The following is a 22189-nucleotide window of genomic DNA, read 5'->3' as shown; positions in this document are numbered from 1 at the left end:
GGGGGACTCAGATGAAAACACAGACTCATTTCATTTAGGTCTCTAGTTGTGATTTGAACCATGATTCAAATTTCTAATAAAAATACCCAGAGAAAAGCTAGTGCTTTATGCACTACATACCAAGCCTTACTGGTCCTTTTATAAAAAATCACAGTAATCCAAGGTCAAATAATACATATGCAACAACTTGAATATTCCACAGAATTTTAGCTTCTACCATTTTATCTCTTTCAATAGCACAAACCACATACAAAGTGATGTACGGTGGGGGATATCAGATATGATAACAATTATGCAAATCATCTGCAACAAGAATGAGAAGAAAAGTGTCTTGGGTATCTCTGTAGGAAGGCAGCATTGCCACAAATGATTTTGTGCAATAAATCTTCAATATTTCTTGGGCTCATCCTGGGAAGCAGTCAGTACAGTGAGCATGTTCCATTCTGTCACAAAAGTACCCATACAAAGATATGTACCAAGCAGATCAGCATCTGCATCTTGGGAAGACAGTCATATTAACAACTGATCAAAAGTATGTTTATCATTTTCTTCTCAAGGGAACAAGATTCAAAGGACCTGGTTTCTGTAAGAAGCATGGGAACAAGAAAAATCTCTAAATAAAAATTGACTACAACCAGCTACATTCTCTCATTCAAGAAGACAAATGGCCTGACTTTTCTGAAATGTCATTAGTCAAACTCAGTTTTTAAATATTCAATTCAGAAGGAAAAAAAAAAAAACTTTAAATGAGAGCCCAATCTCTACAGAGCACTAAATAACAAAACTCTACTAAAATGTTTTCTCTCAATTAGTCCTATTTTTAAAAATCTAAACCATAGGCTATATCTGAGTCAAGAGATGGCAAATAACTATTTTTTTTCTTGGGGCAAGAGGAAAATGCTCCATAGAAGTTAGGCCTGTCTTTACACTTAGCCTAAACAGAAATATAGCAGAGCATCTATATTGTCCTAAAGAAGAATCAGAGGTAGCCTGAAATAGAGAAACACTCAGAAATACAGTGCAGAAAAACCACAGAACAGAGAAGCAGAAGCTCCTTGTCTCGACACAGCACCTTACAATGCAAGAGGGAGAAGAACTGGTTCTCCCATAAATGTTTGGATTTCTATCAGTATGCCATCGACATGAATTCGTGTCAGCTTACACATGATGGCCTGCTTTTATGGTCACTTTACTGGTGATGGGTAAAAAATTTTTCTCTCATTCTCTGAGAAAGTAAGTCATCTCAAAGATGTTCTCACTCCAGGCAGAAGACAACTTCCTCTCTTCTCCCTCTTTCCATGCTTGTGAGTAATGCTGTGATGGATACTCTTCCAGAATCACAACATCTCAGATTTGGTGTCCTGCTTGAGGACATTCTCAATTATCTGTATGAAGTGGAACTGCCTGGATGGGAGACACCAGGAAACATTCTTTCCCAAATGCTTGAGCTATGGGACACCCAACATCTCTAAGGTGCCAAAAAAGCCCTCAGGGTTCCTGGGTGCTCTGGCACCCAGTTTCTCTCACATTTTGTCCAGAAATTCTGGTCTGAACCTGAAGTCTCTCTCTCAGTGACAGTTTAGCCAAAACAGGAACATATCTGCAAATCATCATTGTCCATCCCAAAATGCACTGTCAAAAAAATACCAGACTTATTGTGCCTGAGGTTTGTTACCCAGCACTTACTGTTTCGTTTCACTGTCATGACTGGAAAACTGACACTTCAGAAACAGTGAGAAGTACACAGTATAAGAAATAGTATTCCAGTGAAAGTTTTAGCTAACCCATCATTTGTGCATCTATACCAAATTCATGGAATGTACAGTTCACAGAGAAATGCCCTGAGATCTGCATCAACAATTGGTGTGATACCAAAAACTGAGAAAAAAATTGACACAGCAATATCAGTATACTCACTAATTTTTTCCTAAAGGTATCTGTAATCTATTCTTCAGCTAATGCTTCTGGCTGCTTGGATAGCTCAGGCAGGCTGGGAACCTAAAAGACATATGAAGATGGGAGACATATGAAGGACCTTAAAGATGAGCATTTGGATTTCCCCCCATCTTTGAATCACACTCACTACTGCATCTGGATTAATAAGGATTAAATTAATCCATTCTACCAAAAAGACAAGGAGATAGTTCTGTGTGGGACACAGGAGGCACGAAGTGAAAAATCCGCTTGTACATCTTGAATATGAGCTGCGTTATCTCAAAGTGACTCCTTTTTGTGCAGATTTGTGGCCACTGGGCCTGCGTGAGCACAGAAATTCATTTTTCATGATTGGTACTTAACATTCTCCCATCTTCATTACCTTACCCAGTAAGGAAGCAAAGTCAGATTATGTGATCAATCAGAAATAATAAATAGTAAAGAGCTTATGAGCAAACCTCTAATCTGAAAATTATTGATTTGAACTTTCTGGCAAAACCTTATGAATACTGAATACAACCATGGCTAATAGGACTGGTTGGTTCATGGAGGATTCTCTCAAGCTGCATATTTTATTAATACATGTATGAATAAAAATTTCTCTATAAAAATATATTAAAACAGTCGGATTTATAAAAGTCAAACAAATCCTCCATTTTTCTGTTCACAACCTCTCTAAATCCCTTTGCAGAAGATCTCAGACCTCAATTGCATTCCTCAAGGATTTATAGGGCACCAGAGGAACAGCAATCAGCTCCAAATGAATATGTGCATTCAGAAGTATACGGAGGCTTTTCCAGCTTTTCAGGTGCTTCACTCAGATTAATCTTCCTGAAGGCACTGGATGTATTTGCAAGAGCAATTTTAGCCAGTGCTCCACTCTGCCACTTTTCAGCACATCCATTGTGTCCCATTGATGGGAATAACCGCCATGTAACCAGAGGTGAAAGGAAGAGTGGCTGGAATATTGGAGGCAACCCACAAAATCAGGCAAAAAAATGCCAAGTACTTAAGAAGATTTATTCCTCCTGGAATAATATGAGCTAAGACTGTGGATCAGATTCTGATCTCAGTTACCATGGTGCTAATATGAAGTACCGGCACTGATTTCAGCAGAGCCACCCTGGATTTATGGTCTGGTTCAAAGATTGCCACTGATTTACACTGACTTACTAACAGCTGGTTATTCCAGCGTAAGAATTTAGCCTAGAAAAAGATAACAACGCTTTTATCAACACTGCAAATATGAAATGCTTTGTATTAGCTTTCATAATGCTTATCCAAGGTTTACTGTTTTCTCCTTTCTGCTTGTTTAATCCACGTTTATGTCCTACTCTGATTTTAATTATTTATACAGAGAAGCAAATTTTATTCACCCTTCTACGCTCCATTTCCTGTAACGTTTGTAAGATATGAACACTAAGAAAAATGCTACAAGAAACGCCTGAAAAAGCGGTACAGCACAAATGCATCACTACAGAATAAACATTAGACCACGAACTACTCTTCTTTCTTCTTTGCATTCCACCCTGTGTTTTATCTGTGCTAAGTTTTTATTCATATTGCTTTACCACGTTTTGTTATTCTCTGGTAAGGAGTGAAAATGTCTTCAGACACAGGTGCTTAGGAAAAAAACCACGCCTAGTATGTTGTCAAGATTTGCCTTGCTAAGTAAAAATGACATTATTATTGTACAACAGGTTTGTAGTTGAAATTTACATAAATAATAGGATGAGCTGGATGCACCTGTTTTCAAAACAGTTCAGTATGAGCTAGATTAGTGGGATATGATTTATTTGGGTCAGTAGAAATACATCTTCCCAGTTGTCCTGGAGATCTGAAAAGTAAATATGTCAACTGCTGTATTTTGCACTACAGGTTCTGAAGAAAGCTCTGCACTCTCCTGAAACAATGCTTTAAAAAGGAAAAGGCTGCGAGGATCATTCTTGCTTTTCCCTCTTCTGTCTCTCTAGGTAGAGGCCTCATCAGATGCTTTCAGTATTATTTGCAGCCATAAAAAGAGATGGTCAAGCACCTTTCTTGTGGAAAATTTTCACAAGTAGAAAGAAAAAAGAACATAGGTCACTTTTTTTCCTTTTACAAAAAAAAAAAATTAAAAAATCCAACAGCTTCTCCCTAAAAAAAAAAAAAAAAAAAAAAAGGTTTTGTTTCTCACACAAATGTTTTGGCTTGTCTGATTTTTATTTCTCCTTCTGGACAAAAGTGTTGAAACTTTCCCAAAAAAAGAAAGTTTTCAGAGAAACTTCCACTGAGGTCAAAACCAATTTCCCTGGTGAAAATCACATTGGCCAGCTATAATTGTCTGTGAGGTTGTAAGCAGAACTGGAAGGAAATGGTGAAGCGGCCAGCAATGGTGAGTGCTCTGAAAGAGCAGTATGGGATCTGGCAGGGGCAGGTTGTGCTGGTCAGGGCCGTTGCATACATTGACTATATATCGGGTGCTCAAGCTGTGCCCTCCCCATGCTTCCCCTCACCCCTGCTAATGGTGGGATTTCAGCCTGAGATGAATCATGCTCGTACTTTCAAGGAGGAGTGGCTGTGAGTTCTCGGCTGGTCTAGCAACCTTGGCAAGAGGTTAGCAAGATCTTAAGGTGGCTTTTGAAACAACCCATCATGGAGTATTACCAAAGAAGAACTAGTTGTCACTGCAGAAAACTGTTTTGCATGGGTGCCAGAGAAAAATTAGATAGCATGGCAGGTATGATGAACATAGGATGAATATTGAGACCAGGAAGCCTCAGAATGGGGAGGTACAGCAGGAGGGAAGCACAGCTGCTTCCACATTGTTTGACCATAGCACATACTATACCCTGCATTAAGTGGTATTTGGAGGGGCGGGGAGGGGGGGCAGCATAATAGCTCTTTCATTTCAGTTCCTTCATATGCCAGACCCGAGACACAGAAATATGGCTAACATTATGCCTCTGCATGACCAAATAAACAGACAGTTTCTTGCATGGTTTGGCCAGCCAGAGCTTGGACTCCACCCCCACCAAAATAGACCTTCCTCACCCAAGAAAAATCTAGAAAATGGAAGTGCTTTTAAAACCCCACATACTAAGTATACCTTTTTTAATGTTATAGGCTGCTGCCTTTTTCCACACAACACATGGTAAGGATTATATTTAAATAAAGATTTAACACTCATAAATGGTTTCTTTTAATATTGCTGTAAAGTAATGGTTCTTTTATGGGAAAATTTAAATGTAATTCCCTATGTACAGCCGTGCCAGACAGTATGGTATCACTTTATGCAGCCATAAGCAAAGAGGCACATTGACCAACAGTGCCTGTGAGCAGAGTGTGGATTTTATTAGCCCAATATGAGCTGATGACCCATGAGCAGAGTCAGCTTTTGCATCTTGTAAAGTCAACCGTCGTAAAGGTACCACCACGTGTGGACAGCAAGCGGCTTCCAGCCCGGAGCAGCTGAGCACAGCCTCCCGGCTCGGGCAGTTCCTCCGCAGCTTGCAAAGGTTTCTCCCAACAGGACCACCTGTTCAGGCTTCACCTCTGCTGGCAGGACCTTGCACACACTACTGAAGAGCTCGTGTCAAACCCTTTATTTACTGATTACCACGTCCCTCCCCGTGCATCTGCCCAGCTGAGCCAGCGTCAGACTCCCTGTGGCCCTGGGCAGACAGTCAGGCTTGTCCCTCCCATCCCCACACAGGAGCTTGCGTCGCTGCCTGACACAGCCCAGCACATGCGACCAAACACGAGGCTGTTTCAGATTAAAACTAAAAGAGTCGAGTTCCCAGCCCAGGGTATTACATGGCACAGATAGTCACAGCTCCTTCCAGCCTCACAAGAAGAAACATTTGGTGACTTTTCAGAAGTCGACATGAACTTTTTTCCAGAACTCGTTGCTGGGGTGGGTGATTCCTGCCCAGTTTAAAAACATTCTTGCCTAACAAAAAGGGCAGGATTTTTTTGCTGCCTCATTTTTGCAACACTATATTCCTTGCACCAGTGAGATTACTGTCACTCTTGATATAATCATCCGTGGGAAACTACAGACAGGGCTGGGATGGGCCTAATTGTCCTAAAACAATGGTCTGCCCCCTTGTAAAGTGTCATGTCATGATTCTGCTGCCACAAGACCTCATACTAGATGACATCTAAGTAATTATTTATGCATTTTCCTGACATTATTTCCTTCCTCTTTTTGAAAGAATCTTAGTTTCTGATGCTCAGAATACTGCAAATACTTTACAAACTATCTCATAATAAACATCATGCCCACCCCTAGCCACTGGATGCTTTCCCATGCTCTTCTACATTCCACGATAGGCAAGCTCCTGCCAAAACAAACCTTGGCGGATCAATCACTCCAGTGGAATGAGGGATGAGAAAATGTTATTCAAACCCTGCTGCAGTGCAGCCACTTGGCAGGTCTTATTGCCATCTATGCAACATATGAAAAGAAACCCTTTATTTAATCCAGCCAATTTCTCACCAGCCTACTGAAAGGCATCCCAAACCGTTCCTGGGTCTTGATTCAGCAAATCATCTCAGCACATTTCAGAAAAGATGTGACCATGAAATATTTTGGCTTCATTAAAAATGCGCACCCACATTGTTTGTTGTGTGCCTCACATTGGCTTGGGAGATGGCCAGGCAGAAATTTCCAGAGAGAGCTGGCTTGGGGAGTAACCAGCCAGGACCACATTTTCAAGGGCAATTCTGGACCAAGCAAAGAGACCGAGTGAGCAGCAACGCTTTTCAGCAGGACTGCTCAACTCAGTTTCATTGGTTCATTAAATAAATCTCAGACATTTCTATACCTTTTACTCCCAAAAGGAGATGGCCAGAAGTAGCACACCCCATTGCAGAGCACTAAAATCCAAGTAGGACTTTTTTTTTTCCTGCCTTTTGTCACACAGGGGAAAGAAGCGGCCCAAGATTCTCAGTGTAGGGATTTATTCCAGAAAATGTGACCTTTTTCTTTTCCCTCCTGAACAGGTCACTTAGCATCCTCTGGTTGATTAGTTTTATTTTGAGTCTTGCTTTTAGTTTGGTGTCAATTTGAATATTTTCTTTGTGCTTCACAAAGACTTTGAACACAAGAACAGCATCTCATTCAACTTTAAAGCTGCAGTTCCCTTCCCCTTTTCAACTGCGAAGCATGCTATGATTTACAGTGACACATATTTGGAAAACTGGGCCAAGGCTTTTTTAACTGGATGCTCCTAAAACCCTGTTTAAATTTATACAGCGGAATGCTGGGGCAGTGAGAACTTCTTAAAATCAGGATTTATTTTAGAGACTGAAGAGAAACTCAGGAGCTTAACTTTATGCCCTGGTGTTGGAAATCTTAGCCCAGATTTACATTTTAATTCATCTGTCAGCACAAGCTCTGGGTAATGCAGAATTTCGCTCTTTCTTTCCCCCCCACCTGCTCATGAAACCTCAACTCGCACTTCCACCTCCTTTTCATTAGGAGCCTGGCACTTGTCAAAGGACTAGAGCTGCATGGAACTGTCCCTGTGAAAGCTGAAACCAGAAGAAAGTGCCTGGGCTTTCGGGTTTCACTGCAGAGCCAGAAAGTGAAGTTCATTTTGCTGCTATTCAGCATGTCTCAGGAGCCAAGGCGAAGCTTTCTGTGAAATTGCGCTCAATTTAAAATGAATGTGGACGGAGGTGGTAACAGGGAGTAGGCGCAGGCAATTCTAGTTTCCTGGGTAGTCTCAAAGCTTAGCATAAAAATGCAGAAAGCTCTGATACAGCTAAACTGCAAACTGGAAAAGGTTTTATGTATTAGCACTTTGAACTGCACCGAGAAAAGAAGTGGAAATAAAACCAAAATGTTGAACTACACTAAACATTTTCATGGGAGAAGGCAGTTGTCTTCTGTCTTGGTTAGATATGCATACAGCCCTCCTGCACATTGCACATCTCTGCTTTACCTTTGTTGGGGGGAAAAAAGTCCATTATACATGTGAGAACGCTGTGGAATTCATCTGTGTGAAATGCCAGAGATCAACTCATAAAACCTACTCTAAATAAAATGAACTCCATGCCTTCTTTAGCTCTGGCACCAGAATTGCCTCCTAAGCCTCAGGAAATTCTGGCTCCCTTCATCAAAGGGTTAAAAGCCACCATGCTGGGAATAATACACATTCTGCTCTTTCCTTTTCATACTCCCTGATGGTTAATGACATCCAGTCCCATCTGGATACCAAGCATCATGAACAAACATATCCCCCAAAGAATGTTACCCAGATAATTGTCTTTGATGAAAACCAATTGCATGATGTGCACATTACAGGCCTTTTTAAGCCAGTCACTCATTTCTGGAGATTGAGGTTCCAGTGATTTGAAGACAAGTGGATATAATATAAATGCACTTAATAATGCAACACTTATGCTACAGCATCACTGGTGTTTTCTACCTTTCTTCAGTATTTCAATGGGTGCTGTGCTTTACAAGGCACGCATTCAGAGGCCTTGCACAATAACGTGATCTTAAGCACAGTTTTAGACAACAACCCACCCATTGCTGATGGCACAGGACAAAAAGTGGTGGAGTGGAGGACATGGGGACAGCTGGGCTGGAGCTGAGCTCCACAAGTCTTCGTTTCTGCCTCATTTCACTCTGTGGCAGCTGACAAACTCACAGGCTAGGCTTCTTGAAGTGACCTAAAGAAATTAGGTACCCAAATTAGGAAGAAATTTAATTTCCAGTCAGCCCATGGGGTCTCTGATATTTTTGCATTTTCCATGATGGCGTCTAGACAGATAAGTATTTCTACATCTTTTCTGAGTTCTCCTCCTTGATCAAAATACAAATGCACGCAAAACCCCATCCTTAAACGGACCAACTCCCTTGTCCCTGTTTTCCCTCTTCTGTTTCTCTTCTCCATTCCTCCTTAGCTTTGATAGTTCAGGCAGCCTTAATCATACCAAGATGGGTTGAAGGACTCAAAGACCAAAAGCGTTATTTTTCTAAGCAAAGCTTCAAACATCACCCTAGATCTCCTCCTCACAGGCCATTTTTGCTGGTCTTGCTTGTCTGCAAGAACAGTTAATGAGTATTTTGTGAATGGACTGCTATTCTTTTTCTTTCTTTACTAAGGTTTGCATGCTTCTTGTGGTATTCTGGACATGAAAAAGCTCTATGCTAGATCATTATTTGGTTATGAAAAGTACCCACCCTGTGTCTCCAGACTGTGTCCTATTTGCTTGCTAAGGAAATGCTAGTCTGCTTTTAGCCCCCCAGTGAGGTTCATGTTAAGACCAAGAAAACCAGTCTTCCAGAAGAACCAGCTAGCTTACTTTTAAAATAGCCATCAGGTGGTGTGCCATTTTAGAAGTGACATTGTTCTCTTAGTATTTGGGAAAAAATCCCTGTAAATGAAGTAATTCAAAATATCAGGAAAATAACATAGCTTTCCACATATGTATAGCTCTAATTACAATAAGGAAATTTTGATCCAGAATATGAGTATAGTCTGTGATTTCATCAATGAGATTCAAATCTGTCATGTAGCATGACTCACTTGGTTCTCTCTGCATTGTGTTATCTCTGCTCCCAATGACCACATCCCTAGCCTGTCCCCTGCTGCCCTGAGACAGCACAGTGCCAAGAGATTCTTGGACTTCACTGAAAGTTCTTATAATGCCCATGTGGACTTGGTGACAGCAATTCTGTCCACACAGAAGACCCGAAAATAAATAATGTTCAACAGATCAAGCTGAGTAACAAACATGCATTAGCCAGTGACCAAAAGCAACAGCTAAAAGTAAAGGCTATCAGAACATCAAAACCTGACAGTGATCAACTAGATGAGGTTTTGCTTTTCAGGCCACTAGATACAGAAGGGGTTTTTGCCTTCCCGTCATTTCCCAGAGCCAGGTGTAGGAGGGCATTTCATGGAGGAACCGAGGGCTGTATCCCATTGTGAGGCTGTTAAGGGAAGAGACTGAAAAAACAGGGTTTCAGCACACTGATAAATGGGAAGCAGTAAGAGAAAGGCCAGTAACTGCTCATAACACTCTGAAGACTTGTTGAATGACGATACATTGAGGCCAATATCAGCATTACACCGCTGAAGGCCCTGGGAAGCAGATGGTTGATTTTCATTACTACTTGAACTAGACAAGTGCTACCCTTCCTCTCTTTTTTCTCCCAACATCCATTCCTGCTCAGGAGCCTCAGACTTGATTGCTCTTCTCTGGAATAAAGGAGCACGGTCCCTGGAGCTCAGGCTAGTATTCTGTTCAAAAGGACAAATTTTCTCTGCTTGTCAGGACCGTGGCCTCAGAGCCGCGGCAGGACTGGAAAAGAACTGCAGGGAATATGGGCAGACAGTGCAAAGAGTTGGCAAACACCAGGCAGTATCAGAGCTCTATCTTTGGCTTTGGCTGCCTTCGAAACACCTGGACACCTGCAAAGATTTCCACTGCAAAGTAAATCAACTCCTGCAATAACCCACAGGTTTGGGGAGGAGGTGAGAATTCCTGAAAGAGTTTGAAGAGAGATTTCTTTTTTGGAAAGATGTGGTGCACAAGGTGGGTGAGTTGTCTCATAATACCTTGCACTGGCTCAAAGCTGAAGGCAACTAGGAGCCAGGAGAATGACTCCAGTTCTTGTTTGTTTCTGTATCTGCTCCTCCAGTTAAAATGTCTTTCCAACAAACAGCCTTGTTAGTAACCCTTGTGATGCCACCACTGAGGCAGGCAGTGAGATGGGGAGAAAGGCAGGACTCAGGCAGATAAGCTAGAGAAAACCCTGAAGGCAGAAATTGTAGGGCAGGACACAGAAAGTAGAGGCATCATTTTTCTCTGTGGTTATAAACTCGAAGGGAGGAAAGACCCACTTACAGTTTACAGCTCTCAGGTATACCCTCCTGAGCAGTATGACAGAGAGGCATAAGGAGCTAGACTGACACAGCAGCACCTTTCCTCGACCTGGGCATCAGCTATTTGAAAACCTGACCAAAGATGGTCTGTACATGATTCATGTTTGATTTGACTGTCTTTCGGAAAAAAAAGTGTCTCGATCTTCACTGAAGCCTTTTCCTCAAGATTTCCACATGCTGAGTAGTTTTCAGAGGGCTGGTTCAGAAGGCTGTGGTTGAATGTTGATGTGCCACAGCCCTGCCTTTGTGCAACTCACTGCAGAGGACCACTGTAACATGTTCACAGACCAGCCAGAGCTTTGAGGTTGGGTCTGGCTGAGGTCCATCTGTTTACTCTGTCCACCCTAGTCTCTTCTAGAAGGTCTCTGGGACCACAATGAAGTACCAGTCTTGGCTGTGGGTCAGGCAGGTGAACAGCAGAGTTTAACAGACAGGCCAAGTCTTGGTAGGCAGAACAGAAAAATGGAATAACCAGGATGGGGCTGGGCCAACACACTGCCATGGTTTGGGTGTTAGGAAACACTCCACTTAATATATTACGGAGCAGGAAGTCTCACACATCAACAGCCTTTCTCTAAATGCTCTAAATTCTTGAAGGGTCTTGAAAGGCAGATAGATGGTACCAGTTCGCTAAGCCATAGTGTGAGAGGGAGGGAATGGCAAACACTGACTATGAGTGCTGGGGCATATCTTCCCAAAATTGCTACAGGATTTCTGACAGCTGAAAAAAATCCCTTGGTTTCCTAGTGTCCTTCAAAAGATCTCCATGAAGCAGACAGTATGTTACTCTGTTTATCCATACTGGCAAGATGAGTCACTGATCTTACCCTACTAGAATCTGTAGAAAACCAATATCCTGTTGTAAAGCTTCAGCCTTATGCTTCTCTTTTAATATAAGCTGCCATTACTGAATCGCTGTATTACCCAGATCTGTTTTACATGAGACCTTGGCAAGACAGTGTCAGCTGTGCTTAATAAACAAGGTCTGCATTTATTGATTCAACAATATTGTAAAGGGTAAAGTGTCATCTACTGTTACTAGAACATCAAACCTGCACATCAGATGCAAGACAACCATCAATCACTAAAGGACTGTATTACCTGCTAACACAGAAGAAAAAGCGGCATGTAAAATTGCCATGAAGAATCCAGCTCCCAAGCTTTGAGCGAGAAATGGATTTCCTCTGTGACCCATCTTCCATCCCCCAAGCTGGAATGATGTCACATCCCTATGCTTACTTCATGACAGTATCTAGTGTAGACTGGCTGTCCAATTCTGCCTTGGCCACACTTCCCTGGGACACCCCTCTCTATCCCAGAGCCACTGAATGAAGCAGCTGTTGCAGTAAATTGGCCCTCCCCATTCTGCTTCTGTGCAGAGGTCACTGGGGTGCTTCTCATAGGATTTACTTTCTATCTTTTTTCAGCAATTCATGCTGAATTTCACTTGAAATAACACTGGTCCAGTTTTCCTGAAGAATGGATCAGCTGGGCAAACCATAGCTTTTCCCTCAATTAGCTGAACAATAATAGTGGGAGAGAGAAATTATGCCCGTTGTGAGAGGCCTGTGGCTTGAAAATATGATAAATGCTGCAATTACAGGCATCTTCAAAGGCGTTTGTATCGGCACACTGACCAAGTAGGCTCCACCTTGGGTCCTGAATGGAACAGAGATTAAGACCCTGTGGAAATGATGGCAAGAGAACTAAGAGTACATCAGAGGGCAGGGGGTAATTAGCACCAAACAGCTCCGGTGCCTTATATTATAGTATATCTTTATATTATATGTATACTAACTAGTTGGACCGCTTTTCATTACAAAGGTAAAGGCCTTTCAATATTGTTACATACCCAACCACCAACAGGTTTTATCTTTTGCTTAAGGACACTGTATTTTGGGCAGAAGTCTCTATGGCATCAAGGAAGCAAGACAAGAGAGCTGGTGGGCAATTTCTTGGTATCCAGGATGTTTTATGCAAAGCATTTCAGTCTGCACTCATGTCCTTCCAAGCCAAGGTTCTGGCAGCCTCTGCCTCGATTCCTCGGGATGTTCCTGGAATATAAGGCCTTTATCTCCATCTCCAGACTTGCCCAGAAAGTCCATCTACAGGCAAGGTATAGACAAGCCCGGGACAATCCATGAAGATGAATGCCAAGGCAAGAATATGTACCATAGGCTCACATCAGCCCCCCATAACCTGATAATCAATCCACAGTGAATATCCTGGGAACACCTTTGAACAAAGATGCTGAAGAATATGGGAAACTCCCAGCTTGGAAGAGGGTACAATTTCCCCAAAAAACTTTGGTTTGGGTCTGATTCAAGCCACAGGTGGCATTTTGCGCACACACACATACAAATCCCCATGAAAGAGAAATGTCACTTTTTTGGCCAGGTCTCCCAGAGAGGTAAATCATAAGTAAAATACCACTTAAGCTAGACACGGAGCCCTCCTGTAACACCAGAAAGGCAGCTTGGCTTGGAACTCCATGTGTACCCTACCCTGGTCTCTTTGGGGAAGAATCTCATTTGTCCTTACATTCCTGACCTACACCATTATAGACCTCAGCCTGCTTCTTTTGCAGAGACCTTTTAAAGGGTCTGAGTTAAATTGTCCAGAGATGTCAACAAGTTGTGAGAGGCAGGCTCACACTGGCAGTAATTGCCAGAGGGCAATGATCAATGGGGGTCTTTTGTTAGCGTTCCAGGATCACTATTGACTCAGGAAGGAAGTGCCCCCACGGTTTAGGCTGAGCTCAAACGGACAGGCAGCCTTGCCCTTGGCTGCTCACAAGCCACTAACCTACACTTATCTCATTAATTATTCCTGTCCAAATGGCAGGGATCGTTATGATACAAAATCAGCTGAGGAAGAAGAGGTCACAGCAAACACAGAGGCTCCATTTACCAGTCCAGGACACGCATTCTTTCTCTTATTTGCATCCGGACTATTGTTTGACACCAGTGCTGTTCCTTTGACAAACAGGTAACAACACATGACAGCCACATCAGCTCTCTGGGGGAAAACAAAAAAAAAATGATAGAGCTGACATTTTTCCACTTATAGAAGTAAACCTACAAGGCACAGCAACCTTGCTAATTGCATAGATGGGGAGAGGGGAACAGTCTTCACATTCCAGTGCACCCGGATTGCCCTGATCCTCACATACTCCTATTCCAAACTATGGCCAGAGCCATCAATGGTTTACAAGACGCTTGATGCACAATCCCATTGCTTCAAAAGTATAGTTTGTGCAAGGGAATTTATAGGAAGAAAAGACATTTGACAGGAATAAAAGACATTTGAGGGATGAGGGTTTCTGGATGGAAGGATGGAGTCTCCTATTAAAGTCACCTTACACTGCCGAGGGATAAATCACTCCCTTGAACATATTGCAGTCTGTTGTAAAGTCAGATGATTAGTATGACTGAGAATCAAACCATGCTCTGTTCTTACCCCTCACTGTGTTATTTTTCTCCCTTGCACTGAATTGTTCAAGCCACAGCATTTTAAATTGAGCTCCGATTTAAGAAAGAGAAGAATATACAAAAGGAGCAGTATATTCCAAACACACCCTGCCCTTCAAGCTTGGTGCTCCCCAGCCACTTCAGAGAGAGGAAAATGATGCACCCCTGAGGAAACCTTACAAATGGTCACTTGAAAAGTGAATTTTGCCACGTGTACCCAGCTGGGAAAAGAAAACTCCCCAGCACCTCTGCTCAACACCCTGAGCCCCGGGTGGGGAATGCATTTGCAGAGCAGTTGCTGTGCCCCAGCCTATCCTGCTAACGAACCAGGGAACAGCAGCCAGCCTTAGGAGCTTCAAAATATAAAGGAAGCCCCCCCGCCAGGAAGCCATTTCCTTCTCTAAGCTGCGTTTGTGCAGAAGGTTTTTTTCCTCCCCTTCTGCCCTCAGGGGGGGATAGAATATGAAAAGAAGGAACTTTCAACATCTGCTCTAGATTTTTATTTTCTTAACTCCACTGATTATTTTTTTTTTTCAAGATTCTTATCCAGTGCCTACAGCTTAAGCGGTCCCTATTTTCCTGACAAGCAGCTATCAGACCTGGTAGTGTCTGTCAAACAGGAACACCAGCAGCCTTTGATGGGAGCATTTGCAGTAGGGAAGACTACATTTACAGACTGGGTTTATGCCAGACTCTGCACCAAAAGCCGTCTGCAGTTTTCTTCAACAGCCCCAAAACGTGACTGGGCAGAGATTTAAATGGCTCTTGGCTACAGCAGTCTCCAACAGCAATCAGGTGGGAGATGGCAGAAGAAGAGGTGATGATCACGTGCTCTGAGGAGCTGCACCGGTTTTCAAACACTCCCCACTCTGTGCTCTCCTAGCAAGCAGGTAAGGGAGTTTAGTAGCTGTCACTGTACTGCTACAACATCAGTTTAAAAACACTGGCTAGGGCCCTTATTAGCCTACTAAAAATGGTCCCATTTACAAGAGGCACACATGGGACCTTGCCATCCTCCCCGGTCAGGGCTAGTGCTGGCCAAACCCCGTTACTTCTGTTTAAGAGAAACCCATTCTCCCTCCATGGCTCCCCAGGGAGCTGGCTGTGCAGGAGCTGAAGGAAAAATCACCACAGCCAAGACCAGCAGCTTTTGTTCAGGGCACAAGGGAATCAGGGATTCACAGCGTTATTAATAGTACTGCAAAGCACTCGTGTTCAGCCAGAGATGATCCCTCTCACAGACAGAGAGAGCACCACACCAGATAACACCAAAGGGAAGCAGGGATGGGAAGTGGATGGCACTTCCCTTGGACTATGGGTGGTTTCTGCCACCCCAGCTGCCACACTGCCCCATGGTTGTAGTTGGAGTCCAACTCAGTCAGTCTCTCACAGGGCACCAATTGTTGAAGCACAAACAAACTAGGAGGCTGCAACAAGACTTTTACCATTGGTCAGATTCTACTGTCCATGCTGTTTCTCTTTCCTTCAGAGGTCAGACCACACTGCCCCTCCTCCATCCAACCCCCTCTCCCACCATCCTCAGGGCTATTTAACTGCTTAGCAGGAATGAGCTACAGCTACACATCATCCATGTCAATCCACCTACTACCAACGAGGCAAGGCCACAGCTGCATGTTATCAATGCTAGTCAACCCACTGCCTGCATTCTTCTACACCCTACCAAGATCTTGACATTGTCCATTTCCATAGGCTGTGAGTGGTATCACCGATCTCAACAGAGAGGGTAAACAGCCACCTCTGGAGAGCGTTTCAAATGGATAGTGGCTAAAGGGCCAAGTTGTATGGAATCAGATCCATAGAAATCATATTAATAGCTATATGACAGCTGGGGCAGCCATGGTGCGTAGTGGGGCAGCCACGTTGACTGTCAGGGCAGCCACAGCAAGCGGCAGGGCGGCCATATTGTCTTCAGGGCAGCCCTGGTGGCCTGGCCAGCTCCTCTACCCTGGCAGAGCGCAGCCAGAGGAACAGGGCCCCTGTCACAGCTGGGCAAGCAGTGGCCCCCCACCGAAGCGCTGTCAGCGAGTGGCCACTTCCCTGTCAGCAAGAGCCCAGCGGCGGGAGGGGACAAGAACTCGCCCATGCCTCCAAAGCCGTGCTATGCTACACCCTGCGCACCACTGCGCCTGTTTATATAAAGCCATTTTTTGTTTTGCTTTCCAGAAAGAACACTGCCAATCGTTGGAGGCAGACGTGTTTATCAAGACATGTATCTTGAAGCCTGACATGAGATCTGCGGCCTCTGGTGCAGCTGAAAAACAGTCTGTCAACACCTTGGAGGGAGCGAGCCGGCGGGGCCGCGGGGGACCGGCCCAGCCCCAGGCCCTGCCAAAAGCTACAAGAGAAGGGAAAGTCAAACTCAAGCCGAACAAACCTTTTCCATCCACTCTGTTCAGTATCTGGCGGGAGCGTCCAAACCACAAATCGGCCAGTTCTTACGTGAAAGGAGAAGACGCTTTTTTATTGCTATTTTTTAAACTCCACCACCATTTGGAGAACTGCTCTGCCCATAAGCCTATGAATATATCACTATATTAGGCCTGAAAGTTTATGTCAGAGGGATGTTGAAGTCCTACCACGCTGAAGACTGCCCACTTAGGAAATAAAACACCCTCTGAGGGATCACTGCACTTGATCAGCCTGAATAAAAAAACACCGAGGGGCAGAGTAAATCCTTCAAGCAGAGACCTGCCAGGAAGAGGGTGAGTCACAGGTTAAAGAGACTTTTTGTTAATGCTTTCAGATTCTGTCTGCTGCTCCCGAACTGCCACGACAGGGAGGACGGTTTCTGGGGGAGTGGAGGATCACGGAAACCCCCATGACAAGATGGAGTCGCCCACCACCCCTGGGGCACCAGTGCAGTCTGCATGCTATGGCAGGGTCTTCCTCCTCCTTTTCCAGAAGCACCAGGTCCAGAAGCAAGAAGGAGAAAGACAGCTAATTTGCAGGAAAATAATTTCACGGACCCAGGGAAGGAAGGAGAAAAAGAAGGAAGAAAGGAAAAATAAAGAAAGAAATCTTGCTTTCCAGTGAAAGGCAGTTCCTCTGAGTTGCGTGGAAAATGTTGTCCAAATCTGTGCAAAATTCCACTAGACATATTTCTTATCTGGTAATCATCAGTCAATTACATTTACACTCAGCTAAACTTCCAGAGGCAGAGCAATCTCCAAATCACCTCTTTCAAGAATCACTCTCTCTTCACCCCAGCACCTTCTCATCCCTCCTCTCTCCTGAGCCTCTGCAGCTTGCACTGGGCGTAGTGCCTGAACGGGGCCATTGCAGCCCTCCTGTGGGACACACACAGCCAGCATTCCAGGAGACTCATGTCCTTGAAGCCTGCAAAAATGACATATAGCTGGAGAAAAAAAGACACGCACAAAAATGCCACAATTTGCACAATTATTTACCTAGGAGAAGACTGGGGTTGTATGCAGACAGGTACTGTCCCAACCCCCATGCATTTTTCGACATCCATGAAGACAGATTCCGGGATGGAAAAGCTAACTTCTCAACCCACTGGAAAGACCCCTTTCATTCAAAGCACGTCAGCCTCCCTCCTTGTGGTTCATTAACAGTCCCTGGACTATGCTTCTTACACTTAGTGTAAGGCAATTTTTTATGTGCCCTCAATTATTGTTCCTCTTCTTTGAAGTTTCCTGTTGCTCCTTAGATTGTGACATGGGTACAACAATAAGCAAATCCTAATTTTTCCATGTTCATGGGCACACAGAAGAAGCTAGGCATCAACCACAGCATTCATTCCCATGTACCATCCAAGAGCTGAAACTTAAAATCTTGACACCAAATAAATTTGTTTCTAACTCCACAGTTTGTCATGATGAGAGGGGCTTCCCACCTTCAAAAATAAGCATCTGCCTCTTGCTCTGGTTTTCCATTTAGTATCTACGAAAAGTACAGCAACAGGACCATATTATAAAAAAATACATTAAAACTTTTTTCCAGAGTTTATCCAGAAACTACCCAAACACTTTACATAAGCTTCTATGAGATGCTTTATGTTGGCAAACAGATAAAGAACACAATAGAACAGATTTCCCAAATGGACTCAGTCAGCACCATTCCTTCGACTTCATTCACATAGTGCAAGTCTGGTTTGAGATATCTAAGCCACAGGCACCATGATGAGGAGTCAAATTAGATCCTGCAATTCCTATTTATATTTCCTGTAATAGGAATCTTAGCTGGAACTGCTGCATCTTGGTGCTTCCTGAAGTATGAGTAATTATTGGGGATGTCAGGAAAAAATCTTTTGGGATACAGTCATGCACTTACCTACTTTGGCACACCGAGCGCACCTTTGCAGGGAGCCTAGCTCATTTTTCTGACTACCAAAACAATGAATGTCTGCTTTTCAGGATGGTATTTTGTGCATGTAGATGACAGCACAGACAAAATGTCAGAACAGTCATTTTATGTGAGTGGTGGAGAATGAGGCTTACAATGTCCAGACTAAAAGATGTTACACTTTGGAAAGATCACATCATGGCCAATAGACAAAACGATCAAAACTGCTTATCAGCTGTGCTTGGAATAAGGCCAGAGCACCTCTGGAGCAGAAGCCTTTCTTTGCCCATAGATCACATCACCCGCGCTATCAGCCACTCTGCTGCAAGCTCACAGGGAGGCTTGCCGTGATCCCTCTGCATCCACAAAGCAATGCCGCAAGGCCCAGCGGAGGAGGAGGATGAGAAAGCATTTGAGCTCCTTTGCCGAGTGTTTCCTGTTTCATTTGTTTCTTTGTTTTGAAAAAGAGAAGAAAGAATCTGTCTCGAATGTCATGTATAGAGACTCTGGCTCTGAAACTGCTGCAGTGCTCCTATTCAGCTCCAAGCATCCCAGCGCTCAATGGCCTTTTATCTCCCGATCACTGACATGACAGGAACTGCGGTTACCATGTCACTGGCAGCTATGAGGGATCAGGACCTTCAGCCACAGGTTATGGACTCAATACATATTCACAGAGTCCGCTGAGCTCCATGATCGCTCAGACCCTGCAATACAACACTGGGAACGCATCTACCCTCTCCAGCATGGCATTTACATTATACAGCATGCACGAAATCTAAACATTTGACCTATTTTTACAGTGTTAGAAGAAACAATTTAAATTTCCACTCATTTATTTTATGAGTGTTCAGTGAGCTACAGTTTTGCAAGAACAGTGTGAAATCACTGACAAATTAATTGGGTCTCTTTTACCTGCCCTGGCATACAACTCACTGTTGAAATGACTCACATCATTTTTTTCTGAGGTTTTTTTTATTCTTGGGTTGACTATTTGAGCTCGTCACTTCCTTGCGTTTGGTTAAGTCATCTGGTGGTGGTGGTCCCCAGTCGGAGCTTATGAACAAGTTGCTGATGAAAGTGCCAACAGAAAGCAACTGGGCAAATTTGCCTTTTGCAGCCATTTGGGGCCCCGAAACTCCATCACATGAGTAATGTGGAAGAGAACTCAAAGAGAACTCAAGCTGCACAAAGTGGACAGGTTAGAAAATTCAGCTAAAAATCCACAGCAAATATACTCCACTGCGTACCCCTTGCCTGCTTTGTGTTAAAAGCTCTCTTCTGAATTAAAAGCAGATATTTTCCCAAGAGTTCGCAACCCCTCCACAATCGCTTCTGCATCCAGACAACGGTAAGAGGAGCCCTCAGCTTTTCCAGCATTGTCTTACTGTTTTCTGCAAGGAAAGTTATGTAAAAACCTTCCCAAGCCAGCTACAATCATTTCAAAAATTTGTCCTGGTATTCTTCAAGCTGTAGAAACGTTTTTAACAAGATTATTTCCCTTGCTAAGGCTGAAGGAATCAGGGCATGGGTGTGGAAACATGGCAAGTTTTTCTTTGGAGGAATTCAGCTTTTAGTAAATCCAAATTTTCACCAGCTTGCCCCCTGTATTCAATAAACCCATTGTCTCGGCGGCAAACCGGCCAGCCGACCCCGCCTGAAGACAAAAACCGGGGCGCCGGGCCCCGCGGCAGCGGCCGTCGGAGGGGCCGCCCTGCGCCGCCGCCCGCCCGCAGCCCGAGCCCGCCCGCGCCGCCCGCCTCTCCGCGGTGTCTGCTGCCCCCTGGCGGCCGCCCGGACACCGACACCACCGCCGCCGCGGCCACCGCGGGGGCTGCATACGCGCGTGCGCGTGAGTGTACATACCGCGTGTCTGCGCATGCAGAGACGTGTGCATGCACATACGTTTTACATTTTACATATGCACACATTCATGTGTACAGGTAAATATACACACTTCTATACATACACGCATATATGTATATATATAGGGGTGGGGGTGTCTATATGTGTGTGTGTCTATATATAAAAGACATCACGTGTCTCTGAACAAGAAATCCCACCACCCCAAACGGCCCCTGCACTTTTCATAAATTTGGGGACATACCTCGTAAGATTTGGGGACAGCATTTAATGACACTGCATATGCTCTCTAATCAGGGACAAAAAAGCCACTACCTAATACCAGAGAGGCCCACACCCCAAGCTGAGCAAAGACATCTGCTGTGTGGAAGGCTACAATCTGGGTCACAGCAACAACTGCAACCCAAGATGTGTGGAGTTTTTGAAAAAACATTGTTGGCTGGAGGGGTGGTGGTTGGTTGGTTGGTTGGTGTTAGTTTTACAGCCTCCCCCCACTGCCACCACCCCAAATCACTTTCCCCAGTTGAATTTGCAGATGTGATACTGTAGGAAAGATGCCCCATTGTACTTTGTCCTGCTCCATCACCCCCAGCATGGATCTGTCTGTTTTCCAACCAGCATTCTTGTGCAGTCCCTTCTTAACTTCATGGACAGGGAAAAGCTGAGGGCTGAGGGGGGATTTCAGGGTTTTACCATTGTAGGCAGAGAGCCAATGCTATAGAAATAACCTATGCCATAAAAAGGCACAACTTTCAGACTCTGTATGAAAATAAAACAGACAAATAAACCGCAGGCTCAGTATTCAAAACCCAGAGGGTACAAATCGGTCCGACTAAAATCAAAAGAAATGGTTGTGCAAGAGCAAGCCAGAAATGAGGTGGGATGCTGGAGAAGGGCTGGGAGAGGCCTGGGGACAGAGGATTAGTGAGGGGAGGGGAGAAAATAAGTGGGAAGGCCAGGGGCCTGGATTTAGCAGTGACCCTAAGGAGCTCATCAGGGACCGCGTGCATTTCACCGCAGGGCCTGTTTGACTCCAGGAAGAGTCCCTGGGAATGACCAGCACACCAGGAAAAGAGAGAAGGGGGGACCAGTTTTGCACAGGGTCAATTATTTCCGATTATTTCAGTATGGGAGAGGGGATTCTTTCTGAGCCCTGCGGGTATTCAGGCTTGTGCGCTGAAGTGTAGCATTTGTTTCTCCTTGTTACCATAGCAGATATCTTCCCTGGACTGTGGAGCCATCTCTATTTCCCTGAGCCCTCCCCAGCTCAAGGCCCCTTTCACTTCTCACCAAACTATGCAGTCATTTCTTGAGGGAGTGAATTCCAGTGAGTTATTCTCTAGGGAACCTTCCTTATTCAGAGAGAAACCACAAGCCAGGGAGATTTGGGAGGGGAGAGAGAGAAAAAAAGATCAGGCTTGTTTAGAAGCAGCAGCTAACAGCTGGGAGATCTTTCAGTTGGTTTATATTTCTAACTCTGTTTGGCTCTTGCTTTACAGCCTCGAATGAAAACAAATCAGGATTATTTCCTCCTTCTTGGAATGTCTGTTTAGGATTTTAAAGGGCGGGGGAGCACTCCACATGGGTTCTTAGGAATCACTGCTTTCCCAACACCCGCAGCCTCTTTACCCCCCACTAACCTTTCCTGCGCACACGCGTGTGCACGCACACACGCAGCCTCGCTCTCTTCCAGCCACAAAATAGAGATGT

This window comes from Falco rusticolus, chromosome 4 (assembly GCF_015220075.1).
Source record: "Falco rusticolus isolate bFalRus1 chromosome 4, bFalRus1.pri, whole genome shotgun sequence".
NCBI lineage: Eukaryota > Metazoa > Chordata > Aves > Falconiformes > Falconidae > Falco > Falco rusticolus.
This window is presented reverse-complemented; position numbering follows the sequence as displayed.